The following is a 16,914-nucleotide window of genomic DNA, read 5'->3' on the forward strand; positions in this document are numbered from 1 at the left end:
CTCCTGTTTCATTAGTGCCAGCAAGGTAATGTTACCAAATCGAAGCTTGTTGAGGCAAGGAATAGAGACTTTATTCGGAAAGTCGGGCATCCAAGAAGATGGTGGACCAGTGTCCTAGAGCACTATCTTATCAGGGTCTGGATGTTAGTTTCTTTTATAGAGCAGAGATGGGGAGGAGGTGAGGAAGTAAAGTAAAAAGGCCATAAGTCTTGCAAAATACTCCTGGTTTTGGCCAGCCTCAGGGAGAGCATGTGTTATTTCTTCTTTTCTGCAGCCATTTACAGGTGAGCAGGGTCAGGGTGTTTCTCTGTGAGCTGAACAAAGGCACTTTAGTTTAACATTCAGGCAGAGGAGCAGGGTTCCCTGAGGCAGGCCATTATGTATGCCTATAGATATAGACAGAATAAAAGCAATGGAAAGCAAAGGTCAAAGTAAAAGAAACGGATCCAACATGGAGTCAGATTTTGTTCTTCCCTGTTACAGTAACTCCTTAGGTGATAACATTCCTTCCTTAATCCTATAAGGGATCACAATGATCACTACTCACCTTTTTGGACTATGTAAACTGTCAATATATTACTTTGACATATAGCCCTTTGATGTATATCCGTTTGTCTCAAAAACTTATATGACTGTGCTTTGACCTCTAACAGGTGGAACAGTCCTCAGAGCTTTCTGAAAGACTGTATCCTGGGTTATAATGCTCAGGTTGGCTCAAATAAAACTATTTCTTTCTTAGAATGACTCTTGATTAATTTTTTTCATTGACACAGAAAATAAAGGAAGAAAATTTTGAATGAAGGTGTGAAGCCATTGGTATCAATCTCGGGATGAGGTCTGCAAGATGTCATTGTATTTGGTCATTAGAGCACAAAATTCTGCTGCAAACTTGAGAAACAAGTAAGAGAATCTGAAAGTTGAGAAAGTAGGTAATAAAGCCCCTTTCTTGATATCTTGTAGAGAATGGAAGAGAAGTAGTAACAGAGAAAATGGGTTTGTTTAAAGAGTACAAGCTGATAGGAAAAAGGTCAAGAAGTTAAAGGGAAAGAGGTGGAGAAAGGCGTGAAGCTGAGAAAAGGATACAGGCAAAAGATTCTGGGAGAACAAAACATAAAAGCACAGTTGTTGAGATGAGCCTTAGAATGATCATTTTAACAAATGAAATCCTCTCCTTTGAATGAACACTGTTTTTCAAAATAATTCAATTGTCCTGACAAGATTTTTCAAACATAAGTGCTGACAACAGTAATTTTATTTCTACATGGTAAATCAAGTACCATCTTCAAACCCTTGCATTGAATTTTAAATACCCATAACAACACAGTATTTAATTTTGAAAGGGGAGAAATTTTGCAATAACAATAGCAACAACAACAAAACTTCATGTGGAAATATAATTGTTGGGAATATTGTATCATTAGCTTAAATCAAATGGCCCTTCCATTTTTTAAAATTGTCATTAACAACAAATAAACTAATATATCAGAAGTATGTTCATGAAATCAGACCCTCTTCAGAGCTTATCATTTACTTTTGAATTTTAGTCATCTTGTGCCACAACTAAAAATTTTAATGACCTATTTGTTTCATCTAATTGCACACATTTGATTTTCTTTTACAAAAATTATCAAAGTGATACTGCTAAATTTAAGCATTGCTTTTGTTAGGGGAACCATTGACTGAAACCGCCTGCCCTGGCCAGGCACAATAGTAACCACTTGCATGAGTCATCTTACAACAGGATGTCCTGGTAAGGAATGAGGAACTAACAAGCTACCACCAACCAGAAGAATTCAGGAAAGGTCAGAAAGAGAGAGGAGACGCCAGTCCGTATGTCCTACCACCCTCCCAGAATTCTTCTCACTGGAATCTATCTTGATTAAGCCATGTGCGCACCACCAGGAAGGATCCTGAGGTGGAATGATTGGCCAGAGACAGCCTGGAAACGAATCCCATTACCATAAAACCCGAGACTGAGAGCAACGTGGCAGAGCAGTTCTCCTGGGTTCCCTGACCCTGCTGCTCTCCGCCTGGGCGCCCCTTTCCAATAAAGCCTCTTGCTTTGTCAGCACATGTGTCTCCTTGGACAATTCATTTCTGAGTGTTGGACAAAAGCCCACTCTTGGGCTGTGGAAGGGATCCCTCTTTCTGAAACACTTTAACTGCAATCTCTACAAATTCCTCAGTACTATCTTGTTCCTGGCATTTATTGTATCTATTTTGCTTCCTATAAAAACAATAAGACATATGTACTGTATGTACCTCACATTAGAGAACACTTTGATTACTAATCCCAAATATCCTAAACAGAAAGACATCTTCCATTTCCTAGCAACTAATTTTGCACTGACCTTAAACTAGCCTTTGCATTCCATTCTAAAGGGAAAAGAAATAGACTAAAAAATTAATATATTATTTTCACTTGTATTGGCCACATCTAAACTGTTGTTTCTGTAACAGGGAAGAGCTAAATCGGACTCCATGCTCGATCTGTTTCTTTGACTTTAACCTTTGCTTTTCGTTGAGAATCCGCCTGCCAACGCAGGGGACACAGGTTCGAGCCCTGATCTGGGAAGATCCCACATGCCGCGGAGCAACTAAGCCCATGTGCCACAACTACTGAGCCTGTGCTCTAGAGCCTGCGAGCTGCAACTACTGAGCCCATGTGCTGCAACTACTGAAGCCCGCGTGCCTAGAGCCCATGCTGCACAACAAGAGAAGCCACCACAATAAGAAGCCCGCGCACTACAATGAAGAATAGCCCCCTCTTACTGCAATTAGAGAAAGCCCATATGCAGCAATGAAGACCCAACACAGCCAAAAATAAATAAATAAAATATATAAATTTATTAAAAAAGAAAAAGAAGTAACTCCTTAAAAAGAGAGAGAGTCATGGACATATACACACTAACAAACGTAGTAAGGTAGATAGCTAGTGGGAAGCAGCCGCATGGCACAGGGATATTGGCTCGGTGCTTTGTGACAGCCTGGAGGGGTGGGATAGGGAGGGTGGGAGGGAGGGAGACGCAACAGGGAAGACATATGGGAACATATGTTTATGTATGACTGATTCACTTTGTTATAAAGCAGAAACTAATACACCATTGTAAAGCAATTATACCCCAATAAAGATGTTAAAAAAAAAAAAAAAAGAGAAGGGATAATATTTTAAAATATTAATGGCAATCCGAAACTAAAATCCACATGATTGTGATAAAGCATTGGAGTTGGTCTGTATGCTGGTAGTGAGAGAGAAGCACCAAGGAGAGTGGCAGTATACTAAGGGTGTTTTCTTGGTGGGGTGCAGGGGAGTCAGAGATAATACTGTTGTGGTGGTGTTGCACAGTGTCATCTAAGCTGGAACTATGGTCCCCAGAATTCCGGTACATGTCTAGTTTCCATTTAGCTTTCGCATTGTATAGTCAAGAATTTGACTGGCCTTTGGTCCTGGTTTCTGGGAGGGAATCTCTAGATTCTCAGAATTTCCCAAGGGATAGGTGTGTCTTTGTTATTCATGGCTGTCGAGCCCCTAGATAGTTCCCGGACGGGGCTGGCCATACTGGAAAGATCAACCATGTGGTTAGAGGGTTAGGGCTCTGAGCCAAGTCATACCAATTCTACCAATTCAACCTCCATACCAATTCTACCAATTCAACCTCCATGGGGTGGGGGGCGAAGGTTGGGGGTTGGAGATTGACTTCAATCACATGGCCAAGAATTCAAGCCATCATGCTCGGGTAATAGAATCCCAATAAAACTCTGGACTCGAAGCTTGGCTAAGCCTCCTGGCTGGTAATACATGTTGATATGCCAGGAGTGTGACGCTTCCTGACTGCCTGGGGAGAGGACACAGAAACTTCCCATTTGAGACCCTCCCAAGGCCTACCCTATGTGTCTCTCCTTTTTTGTCTGGTTTTGATTTGCAGCCTTTTGCTATCATAAGACTGTGGCCATAAGTATAGCTCTTTCTTGAGTTCTGTGAGTCATTCTAGTGACTTATCAAACCTGAGGGGGTAGTGGGAACCCCCAAATTTGTAGCCAGTTGTTCAGAAGTGCAGGTGGCCTGGGAATCCAGGAGTCGCAGCTTGTGTCTGAAGTGAGGGCAGTCTCACAGAGGACTAAGCCCTCAACCTGTGAAGGTTAGCCTAACTCCAAGAAGTCAGTCTCAGAATTACAATGCAGTTCACAACAAGAGAAATTTGCTGGAGATCCAGAAGCCATAAGGGAAGCAGCAGCCATATATTCCACACTGTGGAAGCTTGGTGGAGGGTGCCGGGCACTGTGGTACCTCATGCATGTTGTTGCTGATCTCCTGGCTCACCTTGTTGGTGTGGGGCAGCACCCAGCCTGCAGGCTTCAGGTCATACAAGTCATCTAAGGTAGAGAACGACAGACAGATACAGGCTCCATTATTTTTCCCCCCAGCAGTTTCCAGTTTGTCCCTGCTCCTGTTCTTGTTCAGCTTTCCTTCCCAACTGCTGGGCTGGCTAACTTATAATGACTTCAGGCCAATACCAGAGGCAGGCAACAAATTGTTCCACCAGCAATCACAATTGCGTCAACTTGAATCCCTATAATAAGTTCCTTATTCATTAATGCTCTTACTTCTGCCTCTCTGATTTTACCTTGACTGCCACAGCTGTTTCAGTCTATCCACTGATAGAAAATTATAATTTTAAATGTGATTGTTGAGAACTTAAGAAGAAGCACTACAGGAATAGAAAAACTAGTGTTGTCAATCCTGACTTCATGCTACAAGCTTTAAAAAAATATGCTGATAACCACTCTCCTCCCCGGAGATTCTGGGGTAAAGTTTAGATGTTAAATTGTTTTCTGAAAGGTTCCTAGGTGATCCTAGTATGCATCCAGGGTTATGAAATGCTGCACTAGAAGGAAGAAAAAAAGCAAAGGAAAGGTAATCAATCTTACACACACACAAGGAAGTATAACAGAAATAAATCAAAACATATCTTAATACGAGAGCCACTCCTAAAATCATGAAGTATTAAAAATTAACTAATAGACTGACATAGCAGGCAAATATTAATAAAAATAAAGATGTGATATAGTAATATAATAGATAGAATTCATAGTTAATAGCATGAAAATGGATCAAGGATATTTACATTGATAAAAGTTATAGTACGTGTAAAGAAATGTCGTGTTTCTCTTTCTATCTGGCATAGCTTCAGGATACATAAAACAAAAACTGGGAGACCTACTCAGAGAAAATAACAAATTAAAATCATCTCTTTTAGAATTTAAAGATCAAGAAGAAAAAAAACATACAAGGTTTGAAAAACATAATTAACAGGACTTACCTACCATATTAGAAGCATGTTTAACTTTAACCCTACACAACTGATGTTCTCTATTCTTCCTGTAATAAACATCAAAGTCCCTGACATGCTGAAGGCTGGAGGCTAGTAAGCTACTCCTGTATGTCCACCCATGCTTGTTCTTTTTTTTATCAGATCGTGTTACCTCCCTGCTCTCTGGTACTTCATCACTGTCTGGTATTCTTTTTTTTTTTTTTTGAATTTTTGAATTTTATTTTTTTTTTATACAGCAGGTTCTTATTAGTCATCAATTTTATACACATCAGTGTATACATGTCAATCCCAATCGCCCAATTCATCACATCACCATCCCCACACCCCTGCCGCTTTCCCCCCTTGGTGTCCATATGTTTGTTCTCTACATCTGTGTCTCAATTTCTGCCCTGCAAACAGGTTCATCTGTAGCATTTTTCTAGATTCCACATATATGTTTTAATATATGGTATTTTTTTCTTTCTGACTTACTTCACCCTGTATGACAGTCTCTAGATACATCCACGTCTCAACAAATGAACCAATTTCGTTCTTTTTTATGGCTGAGTAATATTCCATTGTATATATGTACCACATCTTCTTCATCCATTCGTCTGTCGATGAGCATTTAGGTTGCTTCCATAACCTGGCTATTGTAAATAGTGCTGCAATGAACATTAGGGTGCATGTGTCTTTTTGAATTATGGTTTTCTCTGGGTATATGCCCAGTAGTGGGATTGCTGGATCATGTAGTAGTTCTATTTTTAGTTTTTTAAGGAACCTCCATACTGTTCTCCATAGTGGCTGTATCAATTTACATTCCCACCAACAGTGCAAGAGGGTTCCCTTTTCTCCACACCCTCTCCAGCATTGAGCTGTTCCAATCTGTTGAGTTGTTCCAATCCTGCTTATGCTAGCTTTTTTTTTTTTTTTGGTCTGCGTTGGGTCTTCGTTGCTGTGCATGGGCTTCTTCTGGTTGCGGTGAGCGCAGGCTATTCTTCATTGCAGGGGCAGGCTCCTCATTGCAGTAGCTTCTCTTGTTGTGGAGCATGGGCTCTAGGCGCACGGGCTTCAGTAGTTGTGGCTCGCGGGCTCAGTAGTTCTGGCTCATGGGCTCTAGAGCTCAGGCTCAGTAGTTGTTGCTCACGGGCTTAGTTGCTCCTCGACATGTGGGATCTTCCTGGACCAGGGCCCAAACCCATGTCCCCTGCATTGGCAGGTGGATTCTTAACCACTGCACCACCAGGGAAGTCCTATGCTAGGACTATGTTCTTAATTTAAATATTATATAAACCAATAAAATATGAATGTGAAAAATAGTAGTTGTTTCTAGAAAACTAAGTTGAATACTTTGAAAAGATCCAGTAAGGATATATCATTATAAAAACTTCCTGTCAGATTAAGTGTGTGCAAGACAACTGTAAAAAAAACAAAAAAAAGGATGTGAATTCTAGAAAACTTGAATACTTCACAAGTGTTTTTCAGACATCTATGGAACCATCATGAGAGCTGGGAAAAGAAACATCAAGCAGGCATCACTTTGAGCAGGATGAAACTGACAGGCAGGAGGGTCAGCCAGGAACGATGGATGTGGTTTCAGATTCTCTCAGCAGCCCCTGGAGAGCTGGGCCTGGGCTGTGGGTTCAGTCCTGCTAGCTCACTGCCAGGCAACCTAGAAAAATCCTGTGATCATCCATCTAGTGAACTGGTTTGTCTCTCTACAAGTTTTTATCACACAGGCCACATTTTCTGTTCACAAGGCTATAAAATTAGAGGTCACAATAGAAGCATGGAGAAAAAAGTCATTTAGAAATAACTAAATAGCATCTAAGTAATTCAAGTTAGAGGGGAAAAAAATCAAACATAAAAATACAGACCATTTAAAATGAAGAATGGTCACTGCACTATATATCAAATCCCATGGATTAACTTACACTTCCAGTCAAGAGGGAGTTACAAAGATTAGAATTGCCTTTCTGCCTGAAACAATCAATACACAAGCAAAGACAATGGACGTCAGGTACAAAGGACAGAGATCCCTGAGAAACAGGAGATGAGTGGGGTGAGCTCTATGATGGCTGCAGCTTCCTGCCTTGAGAAAATTTTCAGGCTGCAGTGTAGTAGGGGGGCAGACAGGCAGAGCTTGGCAAACTCCAAGTTGAGGAGGTAAAGCTGAGTGTTCAGGGAAACTAAGGTCACTAAGGTCCATTACACAGTACTGAAGAGGATTAAGTTGTACTGAGAGAAAACTAGTGATCTGCAGAAAGTTTCCTCCAGTATTCATGGGAGTACTGACCAGCATACAGGTTTGAAGAAAGTACCCAAGCCTGGGGAAAGAATTGTCCCACAGAAGTATAAGTAATACTACCCAACACTCACGTAAGACCAGGAACGGTATCTGCTATCACTGGCCGGACTGAAAAACTTCCTAATTCATGAGGTACCTAGTAGAGCATTAAAAAGCATCTTGCCTCAGTAATGGGGTGAATTAACCCTAGACATAATATTTCTCAAATCCTGCCTAACAAATCTTAAAAGCAAGTCCTGAAGTGATGCAACTGTTAACAACTAACTATGTCCCAGAATAAAACTCAAGAATATTTATAGAAATACAAAATACCAAGCATGCAACATGGTAAATTTCACCAATGCCTAGCATTCAATCAAAATTACAAGGCAAGCAAAGAAGCAGGAAAATACATCCAATAAGGAGACAGTAAATCAAAAGGTATTAGAATTAGCAGACAAGAATATTAAAAATTGCTATAACTTTATTCCATATGTTGAAAATTTTAAGTAAATCAGTGAAGATATTAAAAGATCCAAATCATGTGTTAACTAACTGCATGGGGGGAATCCTTTCACAATGTGTGTGTGTGTGTGTGTGTGTGTATAATCATGTTGTACATTTTAAATATCTTATAGTTTTATCAATTGTACCTCAATAAAGCTTACAAAAAAAAATGAGAAAAATAGAGATCCAAATCAAACTTCTAGAGAGAAAAACTACAATGTCTAAGATGAAGAGTATATTTGAACTAATTGCTGATTAGACGCTGAAGAAAAAAAGATTAGTGGACTTGAAGACATAGCAACAGAAACTATCCAACATGAAACACACAGAGAAAAAATAATCTAAAAAAGAAGCAGCATATCAGTGAGCTATGGGACTATATCAAGCAGCCTAATTAGAGTTTCCAAAGAAGAAAAAAATGGGGACACAAAAGAATTTTTTAAATAATGGCCAAAATTTTTCCAAATTTAATGAAAACTGTAAACCCACAGATCTATGAAGCTCAATGAACCCCAAAGCAAAAGAAACATGAAAAAAAACTACGTTAAGGCACATTATAATCAAATGGCTCAAAACCAGCTAGAGAAAATGGACACATTATGTATATATAATGTGTGTATGTTCACAAATGACTCCAAAAGCACCACCAGTCTTTTGATTTTGGGGTTACAAATATAATTCAGTGAGTAGGGGAATTCACAAATAAAGCCGCAAGTAATGAAGATCTAGTGTATAGCAATACAATGGAATATCATTTGGCCATAAAAAGGACTGAAATGCTACAACATGGATGAATCTTGAAAACATGATAACTGTGAGAAGCCAGACACAAAAGGACAAATATGAATCTGCTTAGATGTCCAGAATAGGCAAATCCTTTTTTGAGTGTTTTATAGATGACATTTATCAGTTTGAGAAAGTTCCTTTTCATTATTACCTTAACTGTTTTATCATGAAGTGTGCTGAATTTCTTTAAATGCTGTTTTTGTGTCTATTGAGATGATTCTGAGTTTTTTATTTATCTTTTATTCTGTTGATAGGGTGTGGTATATTAACTGATTTTAGGATGCTAATCCAATCTTACATTGCTAAGATAAATCCTTCTAGGCCATGTTATATAATCCATTTATTTACCTCTGGTTGTTTTGTTTGCTATTTTATTAAGGATTTTTGTGTCTATATTTATAAGATATATTGCTCTGTGGTTTGATTTTCTTATTATATGTTTTTCTGGTTCTTGTGATGAGAGTAATACTGGCCTCATAGAATGAGTTGTGAAGTGTTTCCTATTCTTCTATTCTTTGGAAGAGTTTGAGAAAAATTAGTATTCTTTATTAAATATTTGGTAGAATTTATCAGTGAAGCCAGCTGGGTCTGGGTTTTCTTTTTGGGGTAGTTTTTGAGTACTAATTCAATTTCTTTGTTATGTCTATTCGGATTTTCTATTTCCTCTTGAGTCAGTTTCAGTAGTTTGCATCTTTCTAAAAACTTGTCCCATTATCTAAGTTATCTAATTTGTTGGCATGCAGTTGTTCATAGTAGTCCCTTATGAAAGAGTCCTTCTTTCATACATGACAGCAGATTTCTTATAGGAAAAAATGCAAGAGGACATTTTAAAAATATAGGCATACTTCATTTTATTGCACTTCACTTTATTGCCCTTTACAGATATTGCTTTTTTTTTTTTTTTTACAAACAGAAGGTTTCTGGCAACCCTGTGTCAAGCAAGTCTATTGGCACCATTTTCCCAACAGTTGCTCACTTCATATGACTCTGTGTCAAATTTTGGTAATTCCCGCAAGACTTCAAACTTTTAAATGATTATTATATTTGTTATCATGATCTGTAATTAGTGATCTTTGATGTTACTATTGTCATTGTTTTGGGGTGCCACAAATTGTGCCTATATAAAATGGCAAACTTAACCGATAAGTGTGTGGGTTCCAAATGTCCCCTAACCTCTCTCTCTCCCCCGTCAGGCTTCCCTATTCCCCAAGACATAACAATATTGAAATTAGGTCAATTTATAACCCTACAATGGCCTCTAAGTGTTCAAGTGAAAGGAAGAGTCAAACATCTCTCACTTTAAATCAAAAGCTACAAATGATTAAGCTTAGTGAGGAAGGCATGTCTAAAGCTGAGATAGGCTGAAAGCAAGGCCTCTTGCGCCAAACAGTTAAACAAGTTGTGAATACAAAGGAAAAGTTCTTAAAGGAAATTAAAAGTGCTCCTCCACTGAAAACATGAATGACAAGAAAGCAAAACAGCCTTATTGCTGATATGGAGAAAGTTTTAGTGGTCTGGATCGAAGATTCAAACCAGCCACAACATTCCCTTAAGTCAAAGCCTAATCCAGAGCAAGGCCCTAACTCTCTTCAATTCTATGAAGGCTGAGAGAGGTGAGGAAGCTACAGAAGAAAAGTTTGAAGCCAGGAGAGGTTGGTTCATGAGGTTTAAGGAAAGAAGCCGTCTCCATAATATAAAATTACAAGGTGAAGCAGCAAGTGCTGATGTGGAAGCTACAGCAAGTTATCCAGAGGATCTATAGCTAAGTTAATTAATAAAGGTGTCTACATGAAACAGCAGATTTTCAATGTAGATGAAACAGCCTTATATTGGAAGAAGATCCCATCTAGGACTTTCATAACTAGAGAGAAGTCAATGCCTGGCTTTGAAACTTCAAAACACAGGCTGACTCTCTTGTTAGGGAATAATGCAGTTGGTGACCTGAAATTGAAGCCAATACTCATTCACCATTCCAAAAATCCTAAGGGCCTTAAGAATTATGCTAAATCTACTCTGCCTGTGCTCTATAAGTGGAACAACAAAGCCTGGATGACAGCTCACCTATTTACAACACGCCTTACTGAATATTTTAAGTCCACTGTTGAGACCTACTGTTCAGGAAAAAAAGATTTTTCAAAATGTTACTGCTCATTGACAACGCAACTGGTCACCCAAGAGCTCTGATGGAGATGGACAAGATTAATGTTGTTTTCATGCCTGCTAACACAACATCCATTTAACACAATATCCATTCTGCAGCCCATGGATCAAGGAGTAATTATGACTTCCAAGTCTTATTATTTAAGAACTACATTTCGGGGCTTCCCTGGCAGTCCAGTGGTTAAGACTCCACGCTTCCACTGCAAGGGGCACCACTTCGATCCCTGGTGGGGGAACTAAGATCCCGCATGCCATGGGGCACGGCCAAAAAAAACAACAACAACCAAACAAACAAGAAATACATTTCATAAGGTTATAGCTGCCATAGACACCGTGATTCCTCAGATGGATCCGGGCAAAGTAAATTGAAAACCTGGAAAAGCTTCATCATTCTAGATGCCATTAAGAACATTCATGATTCAGAGGAAGAGGTCAAAATATCAACATTAACAGGAGTTTGGAAGAAGCTGATTCCAACCTGAATGAATGAGGGGTTCAAGACTTCAGTGCAGGAAGTAACTGCAGATGTGGTGGAAATAGGAAGAGAACTAGAATTAGAAGTGGAGCCCGAAGATGTGACGACATTGCTGTGATTTCATGATAAAACTTCCACAGATCAGGAGTTGCTTCTTATGGATGAGCAAAGAAAGTGGTTTCTTGAGATGGAATCTACTCCAGGTGAAGATGCTGTGAAGATTAATGAAATGACAACAAAGGATTTAGAATATTACATAAAATTATTTGATAAAGCAGGAGCAGGGTTTCAAAGGATTGGCTCCAATTCTGAAAGAAATTTCACTGTGGGTAAAAATGCTATCAAACAGCATCGCACGCTGCAGAAAAATCATTCGTGAAAGGAAGAGTCAATCAGTGCAGCAAAACTTCATTGCTGTCTTATTTTTAGAAACTGTCACAGCCATTCCAACCTTCAGCAACCACCACCCTGATCAGTCAGCAGCCATCAGCATCGAAGCAAGACCCTCCACCAGCAAAAAGATTATAAATCGCTGAAGGCTCAGATGATTAGCATTTTTTAGCAATAAAGGATTTTTAAATTAAGGTATGTACACTGGGGTTTTTTAGACATAATGCTATTGTACACAATAGAATACAGTATAATATAAACATAACTTCTGTATGCATTGGGAAACAAAATATTTGTCACTCACTTACTGTGATATTCAGTTTCTAGTGGTGGCCTGGAACGGAACCCACAATATCTCCAAGGTATGCCTGTATTAAAAGGGGAAAAGAAAAAACTGTCAACTTAGAATTCTATACCCAGACAAATTATATTTCAAAAACAAATGTGAAAGAGGCGTTTTCAGACATGGACAAGCTAAAAGAGTTCATCACCAGCAAGACTGCACTATAAGAACTATCAAAACAGGTTCTTCAAGCAGGCGAATACCAAATGGATAAACGGAGCTACACAAAAGGATGAAGAGCTCCAGAAACGGTAACTTTGGGAAAATGCGTTAAGATTTTTTTCTTATTTAAATCTTCTTAAAAGAAAATCTATGTTTTAATACCAACAGTAACCACAAAAAAAACCCCAAAGAACAAACAAAAACAATTCTGTGTGGGGTACGTGCATACACACACACACACACACACACACACACACATAAATATAAAGTGTATAACAGTACAGTCTAGCAAGCTTGAACAGGGTGTGGGAGGGAAGGTGAAATATATCAGGCGCTAAAACTGGACTATGACTCGAGAGAGAGAGGTTTACAAAAATTATGAGAAATACTAGGTACAACTCTATATCCATTAATTTGGAAAGACAGAGGAAATGTTGATTTTTAATAAAGATATAAATTCAGCTGGCCCACAATGAATGGCCGCCGCGGCTGCCGCTGCTGCTGAAGCGGAGGCCGCGGGGGCCGTAGCTCCGGCGCAGGAGGGCGCGCCCCGGGCCCAGGCCCGGCCCCAGCCGCCGCTGAGGAGCTGGCCGGGTGCCCCCGGAGCGCGGCCACGGCTTAGCCGCCGCCGCCATGGCCCAGACGCTGCAGATGCAGATCCCGAACTTCGGCCACAGCATTCTGGAGTGCCTCAAGGAGCAGCGGCTGCAGGGCCCATACTGTGATGTCTCGGTGGTGGTCAAGGGCCCTGCCTTCAAGGCCCACCGGGCCGTGCTGGCCGCCAGCAGCTCCTACTTCCGGGGCCTGTCCTACAGCAGCCCGGAGTGCGGTGGTGGAGCTGCCGGCGGCTCCGCAGCCCCAGTCCTTCCAGCAGAGCCTCAGCTTCCGCTACATGGGCCGGCTGAGCATGAACATGGGCGACCAGTTCCTGCTCATGTACACATCGGGCTTCCTGCAGATCCAGGAGATCATGGAGCAGGGCACAGAGTTCTTCCTCAAGGTGAGCTCACCCCGCTGTGACTCCCAGGGCCTGCACGCCGAGGAGGGCCCCTCGTCCGAGCCCCAGAGCCCTGTGGCGCAGACGTCGAGCTGGCCGGCCTGCGGCACCCCACTGCCCCTCGTGTCTCGCGTCAAGACGGAACAGCAGGAGTCGGACTCTGTGCAGTGCACGCCCGTAGCCAAGCGGCTGTGGGACAGCAGCCAGAAGGAGGCCGGCGGTGGCTGCAGTGGCAACGGCAGCCGCAAGATGGCCAAGTTCTCCGCGCCGGGCCTGGTCGCCAACCGGCAGCCCCAGCAGGCCCAGGCGGTGGCGGCGGCACAGCGCGCCAGAGTGGCTGGGGGCAGGGGGCGGGGAGCCGGCGGGGGGGCGTGGCGGCAGCGGCAGGCGGAGTGGTGAGTGGGCCCAGCACGTCGGAGCGGACCAGCCCGGGCATCTCAAGCGCTTACACCAGCGACAGCCGCGGCTCTTACCACGAGAAGGAGGAGGAGGACGCGGGCGAGGAGGGCACAGACGAGCAGTACCGGCAGATGTGCTATATGTCCGCCATGTACCGCATGATGAATGTAGGCCAGACCGCCGAGAAGGTGGAGGAGGCCCTCCCTGAGCAGGTAGCCCCCGAGTCCCGGAATCACATCCGAGTGCGGCAAGACCTGGCGTCTCTCCCTGCTGAGCTCATCAACCAGATCGGCAGCCGCTGCCACACCCCAGGCTCTATGATGAGGGTGACCCCTCTGAGAAGCTGGAGCTGGTAACAGGCACCAGCGTGTACGTCACCCGGGCGCAGCTCATGAACTGCCACGTCAGCGCGGGAACGCGGCACAAGGTGCTGCTGTGGCGTCTCCTGGCCTCCTTCTTTGACCGGAACACGCTGGCCAACAGCTGTGGCACCAGCGTCCGCTCTTCCAGGAACAGCTCCAGCAGCAGACCACTGGATGGTCGCGTCCCCCACGCTGTCAAGTACTACTGCCAGAACTTTGCTCCCAGCTTCAACGAGAGCGAGATGAACGCCATCGCAGCCGACATGTGCACCAACGCCCGCCGAGTGTGAGGAAGAGCTGGACCCCCAAGGTCAAGCTGCTTATGGCCGAGGGTGACGCCTACATCACCTTCGTCAGCTACACGGGCAAGATAGAGCCGGACAAGAGGGGTGTGGAGCACGGCTTCAAGACGGCCAGCCATGACGGCGAGGCCGGCCCCTCGGCTGAGGAAGCCGTCCAGTACCCCCCCACCGGACTCTCCCGCGGGGCCGTCACACTCCCCCTCCTGTCACACCCGCCCGCCATCTTGGGCACGAGCTACTGTCTGTCCTTCCCCAGGACCCGCGGGGGGCACTGCATGCTCCGGCCCCTCTGCCCACCCCCCACCCCCCGTCCCACCCCCTGACCCCAGTCCGATCAGGGATCCGGGCTGGGAGAGGACGGCAGGTGGTGCGAGATCTGCGTTGCCTTCTCTAGCACACACGCTCGTGCACAGTCGGGGGGCTCTTGCTCCCCCTCTTCTAACCCCGAGCAACTGTCTCCCCACTCACCAGGCCAGGCACAGGGAGGGGTTGGCCTGGGGGGCTTGGGAAGACCCCCTTCCCAGGCGCTGGGCCACCTAGCCGGAGCATTCCTCAGCCTCTGCCCCCCTGCAGCCCCTTGGGACTCACAGGGGCCCCGGGTTCTCAGGACCCCTCCCGCCACCACCTCCCAGTGCTTCCACGTTCCAAAAGCACCTTCCTGCCTCCCTCGTCTGGCCCTGCGCCTGGGGGCTGGGGTAGGCGCGGCCATGAGGACTGCCCGTTTTACAGCTGAGGAAACTGGGGCTCAGAGAAACTCCATGACCGACCTAAGGTGGCGGGCGGTGGCAGGCCCAGCGCCCTTCTCTTCCCCCACCTGTGCTCAGCCTCTCTTGCCGCCACCAGCCCCCTGGGGCCTGAGAGGGGCAGGTCCTGAGAGGGGGGCCCTTGGGGGCAGACTGAGGGTCTCTGAGGATAGAAGGAGAGGTTTCCGGGGCTCGTAGAAGCGTGTGGGTGTGCGTGTGTGTGTGTGTGCGGGCGTGCGTGTGTAGAAGTTTTCCTTTTAAACAGATGAAGACGTGAGAGGCAGTAGGACCAGGGGTGGAACCCAGGGGAGCAGGCTGGGGAGCTGCTGCCTTTCCCTCCCTTCCCCACCCCACCCCCGACCCCCCAAGGCAGGGCTCCCAGCCCCCAGCCCCTGTACATACTTTTTAAAACATGTTTTTAGCTAATGAAATATTGAAGTATAAGATTCCTATTATTTTTCAAACCAACGGGACCGTGTCTGATGTCCCCTTCGGTCCTCGGGGCTGTGGAAGGCAGGACGGAGTGGGGAGCCGGGGGCAGGCTGAATGTGCGCGTGTGTGTGGAGTGGGGGCGCGCGTTGACGAGGGGGGCCCCCCAGGCCCCGCTCTGCCTGGGCTCCCGTGGGTCTGGCCGGCTCACACTCAACCCCAGGGCCTCCCCCCAAGGGCTACATTGCAAGGTCCGGTTGGCTGAGTCCAGCTCCTGGCAGGGCCGGGTCCGCTTCATGGTTACAGATCGTTTGCCGAATCTTCTTTTACCATTCCTCTCTTTCTATCCTTGCCTAGCTCCGTGAGTGGTTTTGTGGATTTTTTGAGTTCTACGTGTAAACTTGGAGGGTTCTTTTTGTTTTTTAACCGCCCCCCCCCGCACCCCTCCCCACACACGCCGGATGTCATTTCTTCGCAGTTCACATTTTTGTCTCCAGCCCCGGTTCTCAAGGCCTCTGTCTCCGAGCAGTCTGACTAGCCCATTGCTCCCAGCAGCCTCTCTCTCTCCAAAGGCAAGGGGATTACAGGAGGTGGGGTGGGGGCCAGCTGGACCACTGGGATCTGACTTGGAGGCCTGTGCCCCCCCCCCCCCCAGGAGCCCCTGCCAGCCTGCGGGGAGCGGGTCCTTCCTGACATCTGCTTGCTGCGAGGGGCAGGGTCAGTCCAGCGGGGCCCTGGCGCTCTGCTTTCCTGGCCCAGCCCCAGTACCTTAGCCCTCAGCCGGCCCGAGTGCGTGGGGCGGGGGGGTGGGGGTCGACAGCCCCAGCTAAAGCACGAGCACCTTAGTCGCACCTCCCCTGCCCCCTCATCCTGGCCTCGACACCCCACCCCAGAGTAGATCCTAAAGCACAACATCCTGGCACTTGGCAAGCTGCCGGCCGACCAAGGCCGAGGGTGGGCTGGGGCTCCAGCCAGACCCCAAAGGAAGCAGGAGTCCCCGGGCGCTCCCCTCCTTCCAGGCCTCAGCGGGGGCCAGCTGTGTGGGACTGGGGTCTTCTCCCTCCCCACCCCCTTGTCCTGGGCAGGCCCCTGTCCAGCCCCTCCTGGCCTTGTCCTCGGGTGGGGCTTGCCCCGTCCCTCCTCCGAGCCCCTGCAGCACGGGGTTGGGTGGCAGAGCGCTCTTGTTTCAGGGACTCCAGGAGGTGCCCCTGGCTCCCTGGACTGTGTGTATAGGTCTGGGGAGGGGCGGGGGAGAGGGGC

The 16,914-nt window shown here is 45.4% G+C and overlaps 1 pseudogene; it reads left to right on the top strand.

Annotated features, from left to right (window-relative positions):
• The first annotated feature begins 13,055 nt into the window (after positions 1-13,055).
• LOC132429370 (nucleus accumbens-associated protein 1 pseudogene) lies at positions 13,056-14,805 on the top strand (annotated as a pseudogene).
• The last annotated feature ends 2,109 nt before the right edge of the window (positions 14,806-16,914 follow it).

Source organism: Delphinus delphis, chromosome 8 (assembly GCF_949987515.2).
Source record: "Delphinus delphis chromosome 8, mDelDel1.2, whole genome shotgun sequence".
In the NCBI taxonomy this organism is placed as follows: domain Eukaryota; kingdom Metazoa; phylum Chordata; class Mammalia; order Artiodactyla; family Delphinidae; genus Delphinus; species Delphinus delphis.